Source organism: Mesocricetus auratus, unplaced genomic scaffold (genome assembly GCF_017639785.1).
Source record: "Mesocricetus auratus isolate SY011 unplaced genomic scaffold, BCM_Maur_2.0 Super-Scaffold_100018, whole genome shotgun sequence".
NCBI classification, from domain to species: domain Eukaryota; kingdom Metazoa; phylum Chordata; class Mammalia; order Rodentia; family Cricetidae; genus Mesocricetus; species Mesocricetus auratus.
In genome coordinates this window covers 3,400,277-3,416,504 of record NW_024429199.1, presented here as the reverse complement: position 1 = coordinate 3,416,504, position 16,228 = coordinate 3,400,277, and the positions used below count along the sequence as shown (strand labels likewise).

Sequence of the window (16,228 nt, the reverse complement as noted above, 5' to 3'; positions counted from 1 at the left end):
TTCTACAGTTCTGTGCATTAAGTACTTTTAGTATACCTATTTCATACCAGGAAACAGGCAAAACAGAGCTCTGGTTTTGAAGGCTTGCTATTACAGTGTCTTATTTTAATTCTTCAATAAAGGTTTTTAACTGGGCTTTGTCATGCTTTTACATTTATTAGAGACTATTCTCTCTAAATTGTTAACTATTTAAATAAGGTTTGCTTAGTAATTCTTAAACAGTTATTTACATTTTTCATATTTATTAGGTATGTATATATGTAGATTTTGCAAAAATTGACCCCCCCCAAATACTACCTTTCTGTGGATTGTGCATTAATCTAAAGTAATACAAGTGTAAATTTCAGCTATAAAGTTATTGGACAATTTATTAGTCATTCTAGGTTATGTGGGGTATAGAACAAATTATAAGATGGAACTCCTTCGTACTCTTAAAAATTGAGATGCTTGCCTGGAGGTGGTGGTGCATACCTTTAATCCCAGCACTCAGGAGGCAGAGGTAAGCAGATCTCCATGAGTTAAAGGCCAGCCTGGCCTACAAAGCAAGTTCCAAGACAGACTCCAAAGCTACACAGGAGAAACCCTGTCTCCAAAAGCAAAATGGAACAACAACATTGTTGTTGAGATGCTTGCATAACAAGAGGTATCAGGACTGAAGGCTGTAGAGTGTAGGTCAAGAGGTGCCTTAATCTTTTTGGAATATTGTGACAGAACAGCAGAGACTAGATGTCATGAAGGTATCTATTTCTGACACTTCTGGAGACTAGAACCTCCAGTATCGGGGCACTGACAGAGTCTGTCTGGATAGGCCTAGTTCCCAGTTTATGGATTGTCGGCCATCCTTTTCTTGTGTCTTTCTATTGTATAAGGATAAAAGGAGGCCTGGTGTTGGTGGCACACGCCTTTAATCCCAGCACTCGGGAGGCAGAGGCAGGTGGATCTCTGTGAGTTCGAGACCAGCCTGGACTACCAAGCGAGTTCCAGGACAGCCTCCAAAGCCACAGAGAAACCCTGTCTTGAAAAACAAAAAACAAAAAACAAAACAAACAAAAAAAAAAACAACAAAAACAAAACAAAACAAAAAAAAGGATAAAAGGAATCTCTGGAGTCTTTTAGAAGGGAATGAATCCCATTCACAAGGGCTTTGCTCTCTGACTCTACCACCTCCTACCTCACAGGGGGCCCATGAATAGTGACTTCAGTTTGGGGGTTAAGATGGAAAACTTTGAGTTGGGGCTGAGGCATGTAAACATTTCGTGTAGAACTGGGATGGTAACTCAGGGGGTCAAGTGCTTGTTCCACAAGTCCCAAGACCGACTTCATACCTAACACCCAGTCAAAGCTGGCTAGGTTTGCCTGTATTTGTAGTGTTTGGGAGGTGGGGGGGCTGGGGGGTGGGGAGTTCCCTTAAAGCAAGGCGGCTAGTTAGACTCACTGAATCAGTGTGCTCTGAGTTCAAGTGAGAGCTCCTAACTCAGTAAATAAAGCAGAGTGCAATCAAGGAAGACATGTCCACACATGTGACCACACTGATTTCTGTACATGTGAACATATGTGCACACATACCACGCACATAAACACAAAAATTGTGGCAACAGAAGCCTCATCTGCATTCATGCCAGAGGGAGGAGAGAGGTCAGCAAACCCCTTTTCCCTAGTGCTGAGAATTGAACTTAGTCCTCATACATGTGAGGTGGCTGCTCAACCTGAGTTATATTTCTAGCCCCAATCTGGACTTCTTGTCTGCTTGCTGCCTCTCACTTCTGGCCTTTGTCATCTGAGAAGCCCTGCTTCCTCAGTGACTTATGCTTGACTGTTTCCAAATGTGCACACACGTCCACATTCCAGCTCTGGTGTTCCCAAAGTGACAGGCAGATGAGCTGTCACTTTCAGTTTTGTGCCCACAGTGCAGTGGGCAGTGGAAACGGAGTGGCCAGTGAAGAGCGTGCCACTGCCTGCCTGCTCTGCTGCTCTCTGGCCGGGCAGCCAGCCGCTTATAAAGTTCAGTGGAATGCTTACAACTTTTGGTATAGATGATTAAGCCTTTGTTTTTTTTTTTTTTTAGTTATGAAATGGAATTGGTAGAATGTATGTTAGCTGGTAGTTAACTCTGAGAAAAGCTTTGAAATGTCCATGAATAAAGCTGTTTAAATTTCTCTAATTTATCTCTGCAGACTTAACAATATTGCATTAAATTTCATATATTAAATGTGGAGAAGCACATGGTGTTATGTAGTGATTTTAAGAGTTTTTGGTTTTTTCGAGACAGGGTTTCTCTGTATTGTTTTGGAGGCTCTCCTGGAACTCACTTTGTAGGCCAGGATGGCCTCGAATTTACAGAGATCCGCCTGCCTCTGCCTCCCAAGTGCTGGGATTAAAGGCGTGCGCCACCAACACCCGGCTTAAGAGTTTTATAAATAAAGTTTGCATAAGCTACAAAAAGTGGAGGAGTGTCTTGTTGGGATTATGTTATTGTATCATTTTATGTTTCAGTGAGTCTAAATTTCCCTCACTCTGCCCAACTTTATGAAAGTGTAGATTGGTGGAACTAGTTATATAATTCAGGATTTGCCCTTCTGTGAAAGGATTAGATTTCAGTGAAAAGTCTTGAAAAGCAGATAACTTCTTTTTTTTTTTTTTTTTTTCTAAACAGGATTTCTCTATAGGTTTGGAGGCTGTCCTGGTACTCTCTTTGAAGACCAGGCTGGCATCGAACTCAAAGAGATCTGCTTGCCTCTGCCTCTTGAGTGCCGGAATTAAAGATGTGCGCCACCATGGCCTGGCAGCAGATAACTTTTTTAGAAGATATTTTTTAATAGGATGTTCTATGATAATTTTTTCTTAAAAAGTTTGACATGGTTTTTAGAGTAGAACTTAAGAAATTTCATGTGACTTACTTTGGCCAAAATCTCTTCTTTGGATGCTTTCTTCTTTTTCTTTTTCCTTGGTTTTTTGAGACATGGTTTCTCTGTGTATCCCTGGCTGTCCTGGAACTCACTGTGTAGACTAGGCTGGCCTTGAACTCAAAGATCCACCTGCCTCTGCCTTCCAAGTGCTACTGTCATAGGTGTGTGCCACCGCTGCCTGGGTTCTCTTGAGTTTGAGGCCAGGTTGATCTACATTGGGAGTTCCAGGCCTGCCAAAGCTACATGCATAGTTGAGACCTTGTCTCAAACAAACAAGCAAATAAAGTATATTCTTAGAAGATAACAAAGTATAAAATTTATTGTTTCTATGTGTTTGTGGGTATACATTGTGTCTGTATGCCTGTATGCTAGTACTTGTGTGTACATGTGCATGTGGAGGCCAGTGGTGGCCGTCAGATATCTTTGCTACTTGTTTTACACCTAGGTTTTGTTGTTGTTTTCATTTGGTTTTTTAAATAACATTTTTATTAATTCGTTGGGAATTTATAGCGTGTTTTGAGCATATATACATAGCCTCAGCTCCTCCCTTATCTGTCCTTTCCACTTTCACCTCCCAGCATCTTAATTTTTTGAGGCATGGTTTCTTTAATCTGTATTTTGCCAATCTGGCTAGACTGGCTAGCAGCAAGTCCCAGGGGTCACCCCCCCACCCCCGCCTCATCTCTGCCTCTAGTTCAGGGAGTACAGGTGTGTGTTGTCTGCTTGGCTGTTGTGTATGCTGGGGTTACATTTTTGCGCTTGCATAGAAACATTTCACTGACTGATCCATCTCTCCAGGCCTAAACTGTAAACTTTAAGTCACTTAAATTTAATGATCCTGGATTCCAAACAAGATGGACATTTATCTGGAGAGTGTGTGTAAACCCACATGCACGTATGGCGACCAGAGAACTACTTTCAGGAGTTGGTTTCTGTCTTTCACTTTGTTGAGACAGTCTCCCATTTCTCCTTGCTACGTTTCACACTCCAGACTGGCTGACCTATGAGCTTCTGGACTCATCACGGAAGTGGAGTGCAGGGATCACAGGTGCTTGTTTGTATGTACATATTTGCATGCCTGGCGTGTATGTGGAGGTCAGAGGGCAACTTGTACGTGTCAAGTTTTTCTTCCCACTCGGTGAGTTCTGGGGTTGAACTCTAGATTGACAGGCTTGGTGGCAATTGCCTCTACTTGCCATCTTCTTGACTCTGAAAATATGTCATTAAAATGGGGGAAACCCCAAACAATACTAGAGATATATTCCCTTGGTTTCACTGTAAGGTGGTAAAGGACTTGCATTTTGGATTTAAATAGATTCCATCATGACTCTTGAATGCCTTGAATAAGCTGATAGTAATGCTGGGACCTATCTTACCTATTTTTATGTAGTTATAGACATGAGGATTTTTTTTTCTTTTGAGAGAGGGTCTTTCTGTGTAGCCTTGACTGGCCTGGAATTCATTGAGACCACATGCCTCTGCCTCCATAGTGCTGGGATTAAAAGTATGCACTACTATGCCCAGACTTTTTTTTTCTTTTGGTAAGCTTTGCTTTTGTGTTTATTTTGTGGAGGGAAATGACAGGCAGGCGCTTAAAATAGCATTCTCTCCTTTCTTGGAGGTTGAATTTGCTAGTATTGTGGGAAGATACATTACAGGTGTCTTTAACAGAGGTCTGCTAAATACTTCTTATATTTATTCATCTGTCTATTTTCCTAAATAGGTAGGTTCTAACTATGTAGCTTGCTAGAACTTGGCACTGGGTTGACCTTGAACTTGAGGCAGTCTGCCTGCTTCTGCCTCTCAAGTGGATTATGGGTGTGCACCACCATGTCTAGCACATAAATATTCCTTTCAGAAGTTCAATATTTAGTATTGTCTTTGAATGTTAAATTATTTTGAGGGAATATGCACCTGTTGGTAGATGCTGGGTACTATTTTTTGTGACACTCCGTACAGTGAAATTTTGATGCATATAAAAATCTTTTTGAGATTTTGAAATATGAAATACCCTTCCCTGAGAAAATGATGAAATAGATGTTGCTGGGGCCACCAGCCTATTCCACTAAAAACTTTTCATCAGTCACCCAGGTGACTGAGTTAGACTGGCAAGGGTCAGAGCTCTTACCTGCTTGTCTCTGTCTAAGGGGAACACATGTTACACATAGTCTGCCTCTCAGCTCCAGCTCTGGTAGCAAGTGGGTTGAGGCTTAAAGTCCTGCACTTCTGTTTTTGAGACAAGGTCTCACTGTATAGCTGAATTTGGCCTTAAACTTTCATCCTCCTGCCTTAGCCTCCCAAATGAATTAAAGTCTTACAACAGTAGGGCACATCTCATATGTTCATAGTTAGTGATGGTGACAGGCAGACTCTTTCAGGTACTTGGGGTATAAAAACTATTAGAATAGCGACTGGGAAAAATTAGACAAATTCAGGGGTTATATGGCAACCAAGAAGAAATAGAAACCATCGCACCCAAGCAGTGTGACTTGAAGCTAGTTCTTTAACCATAAAAAAAGAAGGTAGGTGATTAGAAATGACCAGGGTGGACTAGGGCACTTGAGGGGCAGCTGGCAGGGTGTCATGTGTAAGTGTGGGGTGAGGCACACAGCTCCAGTCAGTGACTGTTAAGTAGGTGAGACAAGGCAGGGTAAGAAGGACAAGCCCACAGTGGTGCGTGTGATAGCAGACCGCTCATCGTGATCAAGAGAAAGGAACTTACTGCAGCACCAGTGCGATGCAGTCTCACTGTTGTGCTTGTGTTTCTGGTGATAAAAGTGCTCACAGGAACCCCGGTTAGGACTGTGCAGAGTCAGGATGAGACCGGGTGCTAGCACAGGAATTAGCCCGGGTTTCCAAAGCACGAAGCATAAATTTCAGTTTTATAAGCTTCTTGGCATACTGAGCAGGTCTGGTCATCGAGAAAATTGGCTCTGTTGTTTTTCTTAGAAGAATGTTTTAATTAACTGGAAAGTCTACACCTTGTAGATTTTAGTGATACATAACTTTCTGAGGGGGTGGTAGGTAATCTGCCTTTCTGGTAATTCTGCCAAGCTACTTTATATTTCTTATATTTAAAAAAAAAACGGTTAAATGAGCCCATATTTACCTGTGGTTTCAGTCTTGATATTGCCAGCCTGGGGTTCTTTTGAGTTTTTTCCTGTTCAGCTTTTAGAAATTACCCCCCACCCCCACCCCACACTGTATCTGTTTTTCTTTGTTGGACATGAACTCAGGGCTGGATGCAATGCATGATAGGCATGTGGTCAACCACTGAGTTCTCCGCCCAACCCCAGGGGTCTTAAGTTAAGGTTTCTCAATGTGATGATCCCATCATGTCATCAATTAAATGTATTTTAATACCTTATGGTATTCTTGTTTGTCCTTGCTAATTTTTGCGTTTTATTTTTGTCTTTGTTAATTTTTGTTGACTGCTGCCTATTTTGTTATTGTTCTAGAAATCCTAAAGTACTTTTCGTTCTCAACACACTGAGAAGGGCATCAAGAGAGATGGTCAGATTCATGTGAACTGCTGTACCCTTTTCCAGTATTATTTACTTTGATGGGTTTTTGAGTTAATTTGAGATGACACTAAAAGTGTTTCTACACACACACACACACACTCCAAAGTTCTGTTGTCTTAATATCAAAAGATAACATGCTAAAAATAGGCTTCTGGAGTTTGTACAGGTTAAGTTGGTAATAACTAAAATAAACATTAAAAATATGTAGTGAGAATGACTCCCTTTCATGCCACTAGATGAACTTAAAGTTGGTACCTTAAGTTTTTAGTATCATTTTAAAATTTCTTTATTCCCAGTGACTGGTCTCTGAAAAGTTTTGCATAGAACGTACTCTGCAAATGATTTAAGAAAAGGATACTTTATGTATTGTTCAAGGTAAAATCATCCTCTGAAAGTTTCCATTGGCTTTATTACAGTTTACTTCAGCTTGCAGTATGAGGTGCTTTACTTCTATGGAACTAACTTGTTAATATATCTAAAACTGCTTCTCTTTACCCCAAGTCCGTGATTCCTATAAAAGGCGTAGGCCCCAAACATTTCCAGTGCGTTCCTAATGGGACTAGGAGTGAGACGATGCTAGGAAGCAGCTGTTACTGGGGTTTCCCTTGCTTTCTCTTGTAACAATCACAGTGCGTGCTCTCCACAGTGCAGCAGCTAGGTCCACATGGAAACAGTGACCACAGTGTATGACACTTCAGTCTGTCATATACACTAGGTAGTGCTGTCACACATATCTGTTTAACATACAGATTATAGCTATGCCAATGGAAATACTTTAAAGATGCTCTATACACATATTGTCTGTGTTATGCTTCTTAAAGTTGATGTACATGAGATGCTTATTTTTGATTTTGATTTGGTATAAGCTACTGCTATAATTTTTGTAAAGAAGTTTCTGAAGGAATGATAATTTCTCAAGGATTGTAAGTAAACACATTTTACCTTTTTTTTTAAAGTGAAGTTTTTTTGGGGGGGGGTGGGGAGGTGTTGTATTTGTATGTTTTTGAGACTGGGTCTTGCTTTGCAACCTAGGCTGGCCTCCAGTTCTTGATACTCCTTCTTCAGCCTTCCAACTGATAGACTTCTGGCTAGGGGTAGGTATGTGCACACATGCCTGTAAGCATGTCATGATGCACATGTGATGGTCACAAGACAACTTTTGGGAGTTGGTTCTTTCTTTTTACCACATTAATCTCTGAACCACACTTAGGTCCTCAGACTTTACTTGCTGAGCCATCCTGCTGGTCTATAAAGTTAGATATTTTTAATCCAGTGGGAAAATAGGCTAAAGAACACCTACACAACTCATTGAACACAGAGAAGTTGAGCTTGTGCCTACTTAGAGCCGTCCACCCCTACTGACTAGACCAGTGTTCCTCATTTAGATAAACATAAATTTAAGCCACTAGTTCAAAACATTTTACAAATTTCCTTATATGCTGCCTGTCTTAGGGTTTCTATTGCTGTAACAAAACACAAGAGGCAGGGTGGTGGTGGTGGCTCACACCTTTAATCCCAGCACTCAGGAGGCAGAGGCAGGCAAATCTGTATTAGGTCAAGGTCAGCCAAAACCAAACACCAAACCAAACAACCACAACAAGAAAAAGCTTGGGATGAAAAGGGTTTATTTTGCTTATACTTCCATCACAGTCTATCATCAAAGGTAGTCAGGGCAGGAATCTGGAGACAGGAACTGATGCAGAGGCCATGGTGGGGCTTACTGGCTTGCTTTCTTATGGTACCAGGACCACCAGCCCAGGGGTGGCAGTGCCCACATTGATCTGGGCCTTTCTTCATCAATCATAGTCAAGAAAACGAACCACTGCCCATGACCAGTCTGGTGGGGACATTTTCACAATTGAGGTTCCTTTTTTTTTTTTTTCCAATTGAGTGACTTGTGTCAAGTTGATGTAAAAACTAACCAGCATACTGACTCGGACACCCATTCCCTCCCCTAGGGCATTTAAATTAGGTTTGGGACATTTTCAGACCTTTCCTATTATTAGTTACTATGTAATCTGCACCTCCCCCCTTTGCTTTGGGTTTATGTTTGACTGGATACAGAGATGTCCCTGGACTGGCTTGCATAGTGCTTCAGTCCTTTGTCTCTGAGCTGAGCATCTGATAATATCTCTTTATTACTCAAGACAACTGGCATTAATTTTTCTTTGCTAATGTACGCCTATTATCTTATAAAATATCTCTTAATACTTTGTTTCCCAAGTAAGGAAAGAACCTGTGATGCAATCCTGCTGCATGATCCTAACATGATTATCTTGGCTGCATTGTGAAATACTAGGATTATCTTTTTCCCAGTCAGACAGATTCCCTAACTGTTCTTTGAAGCTACTGGTATTTCAAAATGATACTGAAATGGGTTCCCATAGCAATACTTTACCAGTTTCTTTTGGCAAACACTGCATCTTTTACAAGTTAGATGAGAAAAAGAAGTTTTTTCAGAGTTTATTTATAAAACCAAGCCAACAGAATGTAGTTGTTTAGGATTTTAGTCTTTATCTCTCAAGAGACTGTTAGATTAAGCAAAAATTAATAAAAAATTTACATTAATTTTAAAGTTAGCATATAGTGTCTTTTCCTCCACCTGTCCTCTTCTCCATCTCCTCCCCCCTTCTTCTTCTTCTTCTTCTTCTTTTTTTTTTTCTTGAGAAACAGTTTCTCTGTGTAGCCCTGGCTTTTCTGTAACTTTCTCTATGGACCGAAGCTGCCCTTGAATTCAGAACTCAGTTCCACCTGACTCTGCCTGAGTGTTGGGATGAGAGTTGGGATTAAAGATGTGTGCCAAAGTTTATTTCTTTAAGGAAGAAAAAAAAAAGATTTGCTTACACAGCACACCCAGCTTTAGTAATGGAAGTCCTGTCTAAGGTGCTCATTGCCTGTGCTCAGTGGCTTGACACTGTGGTAGCCATGCCCGAGTGGTGCCTTGGAGACTGCCCAGCCCCGCCTGTTGGGCTACCTGGGTCTTGTGCTGTGTGGCTAGGTTGAGTGGGGAGAAGGTCTACAAATGAGTACTGTGTTTTACAGGTGCCATTGCTTCTCACTGTCTCCCAGTAGTAATACTCATTCATCTCAGTATTTGTTTTTTTTCTAAGAAGATTAATAATATTATTAGTCTGATATTTCTCTATTAATTTTATTCTCTAAAGTTGACTTAGTTAACTCAGACTTTTGAGATTTCCAGCACTTTTTTTTTTTTTTTTTTTTTGGTTTTTCGAGACAAGGTTTCTCTGTGGCTTTGGAGGCTGTCCTGGAACTAGCTTTTGTAGACCAGGCTGGCCTCGAACTCACAGAGATCCGCCTGCCGAGATTTCCAGCATTTTAAAAGCAAACCTAATTCCATATTTTCTAGTTTGGGTCTTTTTCTTTGTTGCTGTGTGAATTTTTCAAAGCAAAAAATTGAAATAAATTTCTTGAAACTAGCATAAATTAGATTTTTGGAAGTCAGTATTTAATAACCTTTAACAATTGGTTCATTTAGCAAATTCCACATACTGAATCTATAACAGGGAAAAACAGAAGCAGAAATAATTTTGTGCCAGTGGACCTTACCTTTTACATTGGCATTCTTCAACTCTGTACACACAGTGTCATGATAAAGCCTCCTCTGGCTGTATCAGCTCCATAACTGTATAACTTTGAATTCTGAGTGATTGTGTGTGTTTTGTTTTCTATTTGTGTGTTAGTTTTAAACATTTCCTTTAGGCACAGAAACAAAAAGGTTAAGTGCCTCCTGTTTTGAAAGCAATTGAGAGCAGCTCCTTCATGTCCAAGGCTTACCCTTAGTTCCCAGGTCTTAATTTGATTTTAAAATGCTTTTCAGCTTTAGCTTCATTTTTACTTAAAAAAAAAAAGCTTTTAAAGAAGGTCCCAGGATGTAGCCCAGGCTTGCCCCCAGCTTTCACTGTATTTAGGCCAGGGTGCCCTTGAAATTGCTTGGCTATTCCTGTCTCAGCCCCCTGAGTGCTTCAATTATATGTGCCATCAAAGCCTGGCTGGCTCACTGTTGCTTCTGCTGCCTCGGTCTGAATCCTCAGTATCTTTTTTGTTTTGCCTAACTTTTAGCAATAATGTTCTGTTCCGCTTGCCTCTCTGCCAACTTGTCCTAAATATAGCCACTGGATTAATCTCAAACTGCAGACACAATTAGGTTATTCCTTAGCTGCAGAATCTTATCCTTGTAGACCCAGAGCTCTGCAGTAGATACACATTGGCATCCCTCAGCATCCTGGAGTGGAGTCCAGATGGCCACTTGTGTTCTTTTTTCTCTTTCACATTAGGTGCTTGTTGATGTGCAGTTCTTGCTTTTCCCTTTATATTTCCAGATACTGGAGTGGGTAAAAGGGAAGCGTAGGGGATGTTTAACGGTGGTATATTTGTGTGTCAAACTGCAAAGGGTTGAGCTCTTGATTGCTAATTTTGGTTGTCAACTTGACACACCTGGGAAGAAGGAGCTTCAGTTGAAGAATTGTTTATCAGATTGACCTGTAGGGATGTCTGTGTGGTATAGCACGAATTCTCATTGGTATTAATAATAAAAACCCGAGACAGATGTTGAGGTTAAGATGAAGATAAGAGAAGCAAAGCAGCAGCCACCAGAGAGTTCTCAACTCTACCAGTGCTCAGACGAAAGGGTGATCCTGTCCTCAGACTGCATCTCCAGACTGCACTGTTTCCACCAAACCTCAGACTGCATTGAGCTCCTGTCTCCTCCCACCTTATATTCTGTCTCTAGTGCTGGGATTGAGGGTGTGTCATCCCCAGTGCTGGGATTAATGGTGTGAGCTCTGTTTCTCTTTTAGACTGATTTCACTCTGATGTAGCCCAGGGCAACCTTGAACTCACAGAGATCCATCTGCCTCTGTCCCCCGAGTTCTGGGATTAATGGTGTGTATCAGCACTGCCTGGCTTCTATGACTAACTAGTAGCTAGCTTTGCACTCTGATCTTCAGGCCAATTTTTTTTTTTTTTAGATTTTTTTTTTTTTTTGAGATAGCTCTGGTTTTCCTGGCACTCCCTCTGTAGACCAGGCTGGCCTTCAACTCACAGAGATCTGCCTGCCTCTACCTCCTGAGTGCTGGGATTAAAGGCATGTACTACCACTGTCTGGCTAATTTAATTCTTATTTTATGTGGCCAGAAAGAGAACCCAGCGCCTCATACATGCAAGGTAAGTAAGTATTCTCCCACTGAGCTGCACTTCCAGTCTGAATTTGAATCTTTTCTTTATAAAATAATTCATTTACTGTGCTGCTATTCTTGCTTTTAAGAGTTTATTATGAATATGTAGCACTTGTAAATTGTTAGATCAGTTGTTAGATCCTTTCTACCTCCACCTCATCCATTTTTTTCCACATTATTTTTTTATTTTAATTTTAAATAACTTGTTTGACATGTCAATCCCAGTTCCCTCTCCCTCCCCTCCTCCCGCCCCCCCACAATCCCCCCATCCTCCCACCCTATTGCCAATTCCTTCCACATAGGGGATATCTAGAGTCTGTCATTTCACTCAGGGTAGGGTCCAGGCACTCCCCTAAGAGTCCAGGCTGAGAGAGCATCCCTCTTTGTGTTATGGACACACGAAGTCCATTTGTATGCCAGGGATGAACACTGATCCACTGCTCAGGGCCCCATAGGTTGCCCAGGCCTCCTCACTGACTCTCACACTCAGGGGGTCTGGATCAGTCCCATGCTGGCCTCCCAGCTGTCGGTCTGGGGTCCAAGAGCTCTCCCCTGTTCGGATCAGCTGTCTCTGCTGGTTTTGCCAGCCCATTCTTTGCCAATTTGCTCATCGCTCCTCTCTCTCTATCACGGTGTTCCTTGGGTTCAGCTCAGTGTTTAACTGTGGGTGTTTGCCTCTGCTTCCATCGGTCACTGGATGAAGGCTCCAGGATGGTTATAGACATCAAGTTCACTATCAGGAATGGGCATTCGAGGTGGTCTCTCCACTATTGCTTAGCTTGCCAATTGGTGTCATCCCTTTAGATCACTAGAGGTCACAGTGGTGCCTGATCTGTCTTCTATGATTCCCTCTTCCCCCTATCCTACCTCCACCCCCCACTCAACCTTCCTGTTCCCCCATCACCTAGTCTCTCTTCCTCTTCTCCCCCTCTCTATTTCCCAGCTCCCACTCCCCCCACCCCGTGTTCCCCATCTGTTCAGAGGATCTTGCCTCATTTCTCTTCTCTTGGGTACCATGCACATCTTTTAGTTTCTTTCCTGTTTCCCAGACTCTCTATCTGTGGAAGTGCAGACTGGCACTATCCTGATCCATGTCTAAAATCCATATTTGAGTGAGTACATACCATGTTTGTCTTTTTGCGACTGGGTTACCTCACTCTGATGGTTTCTTCCAGTGCTATCCATTTACCTGTGAATTTCAAGATTCCATTTTTTTTTTTCTGCAGAGTAATACTCCATTGTGTAAATGTGCCACATTTTCTCTATCCACTCTTCAGTTGAGGGGCATCTAGGTTGCTTCCAGGTTCTGGCTATTACAAATAATTCTGCTATGAACATAGTGGAGCAGATGCCCTTGTTGTATGAATTTACCTTTTTTTTGTTTTGTTTTGTTTTTTTTTTTTGTTTTGTTTTGTTTTTTTTTTTTGAGACAGGGTTTCTCTGTATTGTTTTGGAGGCTATTGGTCCAGCCCGGCCTCGAACTCACTGAGATCCGCCTGCCTCAGCCTCCCGAGTGCTGGGATTAAAGGCGTGCGCCACCACCGCCCGGCGAATTTGCCTCTTTTTGATATATGCGTAAGAGTGGAATTGCTGCGTCTTGTGGTAGATTGATTCCCATTTTCCTGAGGAATCTCCATACTGATTTCCAAAGTGGCTGTACAAGTTGGCACTCCCACCAGCAGTGGAGGAGTGTTCCCCTCCCTCCACATCCTCTCCAGCATAAATTGTCTTTGGTGTTTTTGATTTTAGCCATTCTGACAGGAGTAAGATGGTATCTCAAAGTTGTTTTGATTTGCATTTCCCTGATGGCTAAGGATGTTGAGCACTTTCTTAAGTGTCTCTTGGCCAGTTTAGCCTCCTCTATTGAGAATTCTGTTTAGTTCTGTACCCCAGCTTTTAATTGGATCCTTTGGTGTTTTGGAGACTAGCTTCTAGAGTTCTTTGTAAACTTTGGAGATTAGCCCTCTGTCAGATGTGGGGTTAGTGAATATCTTTTCCCATTCTGTGGACTGCCTTTTTGTCTTGTTGACTGTGTCCTTTGCCTTACAGAAGCTTTTTAGTTTCAGGAGGTCCCATTTGTTAATTGTCGATCTCAGTGTCTGTGCCACTGGTGTTATGTTCAGAAAGTGGTCTCCTGTACCAACTCGTTGAAGAGTATCTCCCACTTTCTCTTCTAAGAGTTTCAATGTGGCTGGATTTATGTTGAGATCTTTGATCCATTTGGACTTAAGTTTTGTACAACGCGATAAACATGGATCTATCTACAGTCTTCTGTATACCAATACCCAGTTATGCCAGCACCATTTGTTGAAGATGCTTTCTTTTTTCCATTGTATAGATTTAGCTACTTTGTCAAAAATCAAGTGTTCATAGGTGTGTGGGTTAAAATCAGGGTTTTTAATTTGGTTCCATTCGTCTACCTGCCTATTTTTGTGCCAATACCAAGCTGTTTTCAGGACTATAGCTCTATAATAGAGCTTGAAGTCAGGTATGGTGATGCCTCCTGAAGTTCCTTTATTGTATAGGGTTGTTTTGGCTATCCTGGGCCTTTTGTTTTTCCATATAAAGTTGATTAATGTTCTTTCCAGGTCTGTGAAGAATTGTGCCGGAATTTTGATAGGGATTGCATGGAATCTGTAGACTGATTTTGGCAAGATTGCCATTTTTATTATGTTGATCCTACCAATCCAAGAGCATGGGACATCTTTCCATTTTCTGGTATCCTCTTTGATTTCTTTCTTTAAAGACTCAAAGTTCTTGATATACAGGTCTTTCGCTTCCTTGGTTAACATTATCCCCAGATATTTGATGCTGTTTATGGCTATTGTAAAGGGTGATGTTTCTCTGATTTGTTTCTCAGTCACTTCATTGTCTGTATATAATAGAGCCACTGATTTTTTTTGAGTTTACCTTGTATCCTGCCACTTTGCTGAAGGTGTTTATCAGCTCTAGGAGCTCCCTTGCGGAGTTTTTTTTTTGGGGGGGGTCACTTATATAAACTATCATATCATCTGCAAATAGTGAAAGCTTGACTTCTTTTTTTCCTATTTGTATCCCCTTGATCTCCTTTTGTTGTCTTATTTCTGTAGCTAACTTCAAGTTACACTATTGAAGAGATATGGAGAGAGTGGACAGCCTTTTCTTGTTCCTGATTTTAGAGGAATTGCATTGAGTTTCTCTCCATTTAGTTTGATGTTAGCTGTTGGTTTTCTGTATATTGCTTTTATTATATTCAGGTATGTTCCTGTTATCCCTGATCTCTCTAGGACCTTTATCATGAAGGGGTGCTGGATTTTGTCAAAGGCTTTTTCAGCATCTAGTGAGATGATCATGTGGTTTTTCTTTCGCAGTTTGTTTATGTGGTGGATTACATTGATAGATTTTCTAATGTTGAACCATCCCTGCATTCCTGGGATGAAGCCTACTTGATCATGGTGGATGATTTTTCTGATGTGTTCTTGAATCCGGTTTGCTAGTATTTTATTGAGTATTTTTGCATCGATGTTCATGAGGGAAATTGGTGTATAGTTCTCTTTCTTAGTTGTGTCTTTGTGTGGCTTGGGTATCAAGGTTATTGTAGCCTCGTAAAAAGAGTTTGGCAGTGAGCCTCCTGCTTCTATTGTGTGGAATACTTTGAGGAGTATTGGAATTAGCTCTTCTTTGAATTTCTGGTAGAATTCTGCACTGAAGCCATCTGGACCTGGGCTTATTTTGTTTGGGAGACTTTTGGTGACTGCTTCTATTTCATTAAGGGTTATAGGTCTGTTTAGATTGTTTATCTGCTCTTGATTTAGTTTTGGCAAGTGATATCTATCCAGGAAATTGTCCATTTCCTTTAAATTTTCAAATTTTATGGAGTACAGATTTTCAGAGTATGCCCTGATGATTCTCTGGATTTCCTCAGAGTCCGTTGTTATGTCCCCTTTTTCATTTCTGATTTTGTTAATTAGCATGCTCTTTCTCTCTCTCTCTGTTTTTTGGTTAGTTTGGACAGAGGTTTGTCTATTTTGTTTATTTTCTCAAAGAACCAACTCTTTGTTTCATTGATTCTTCTCAATGTTTTCCTGGTTTCTACTTGATTTCACCCCTCAATTTGATTATTTCCTGGTGTCTGCTCCTCCTGGGTGAGTTTGCTTCTTTTTGTTTTAGAACATTCAGCTGTGGTATTAATTCTCTAGTATGACTGTTCTCCAGTTTCTTCATGTGGGCACTTAGTGCTATGAACTTTCCTCTCAGCACTGCTTTCAAAGTGTCCCATAAGTTTGCGTATGTTGTGTCTTCTTTCTCATTGAATTCCAGGATGTCTTTAATTTCTTTTTTTATTTCTTCCTTTACCCAAAGATGGTGCAATTGTGCATTGTTCAATTTCCATGAGTTTGTAGGGTTTTTGTGATTTGTGTTAATTGTTGAATTCTAATTTTAATGCATGGTGGTCTGATAAGATACATGGGGTTATTCCAATTTTTTTGTATCTGTGGAGATTTGCTATGTTTCCTATTATGTGGTCAATTTTAGAGAAGGTTCCATATGGTTTAACAGATATACCTAGAAGAAGGTATATCCCTTTGTGTTTGGGTGGAATGTTCTATAGATGTCTGTTAAA

The 16,228-nt window shown here is 41.0% G+C and overlaps 1 protein-coding gene across 2 annotated transcripts in view; it reads left to right on the top strand.

The window, feature by feature from the left end:
• Positions 1 to 16,228, top strand: part of Cdk19 (cyclin dependent kinase 19) — a 118,706-nt gene that overhangs the window by 38,941 nt on the left and 63,537 nt on the right. The gene's annotated exons all lie outside the window — the stretch shown is intronic.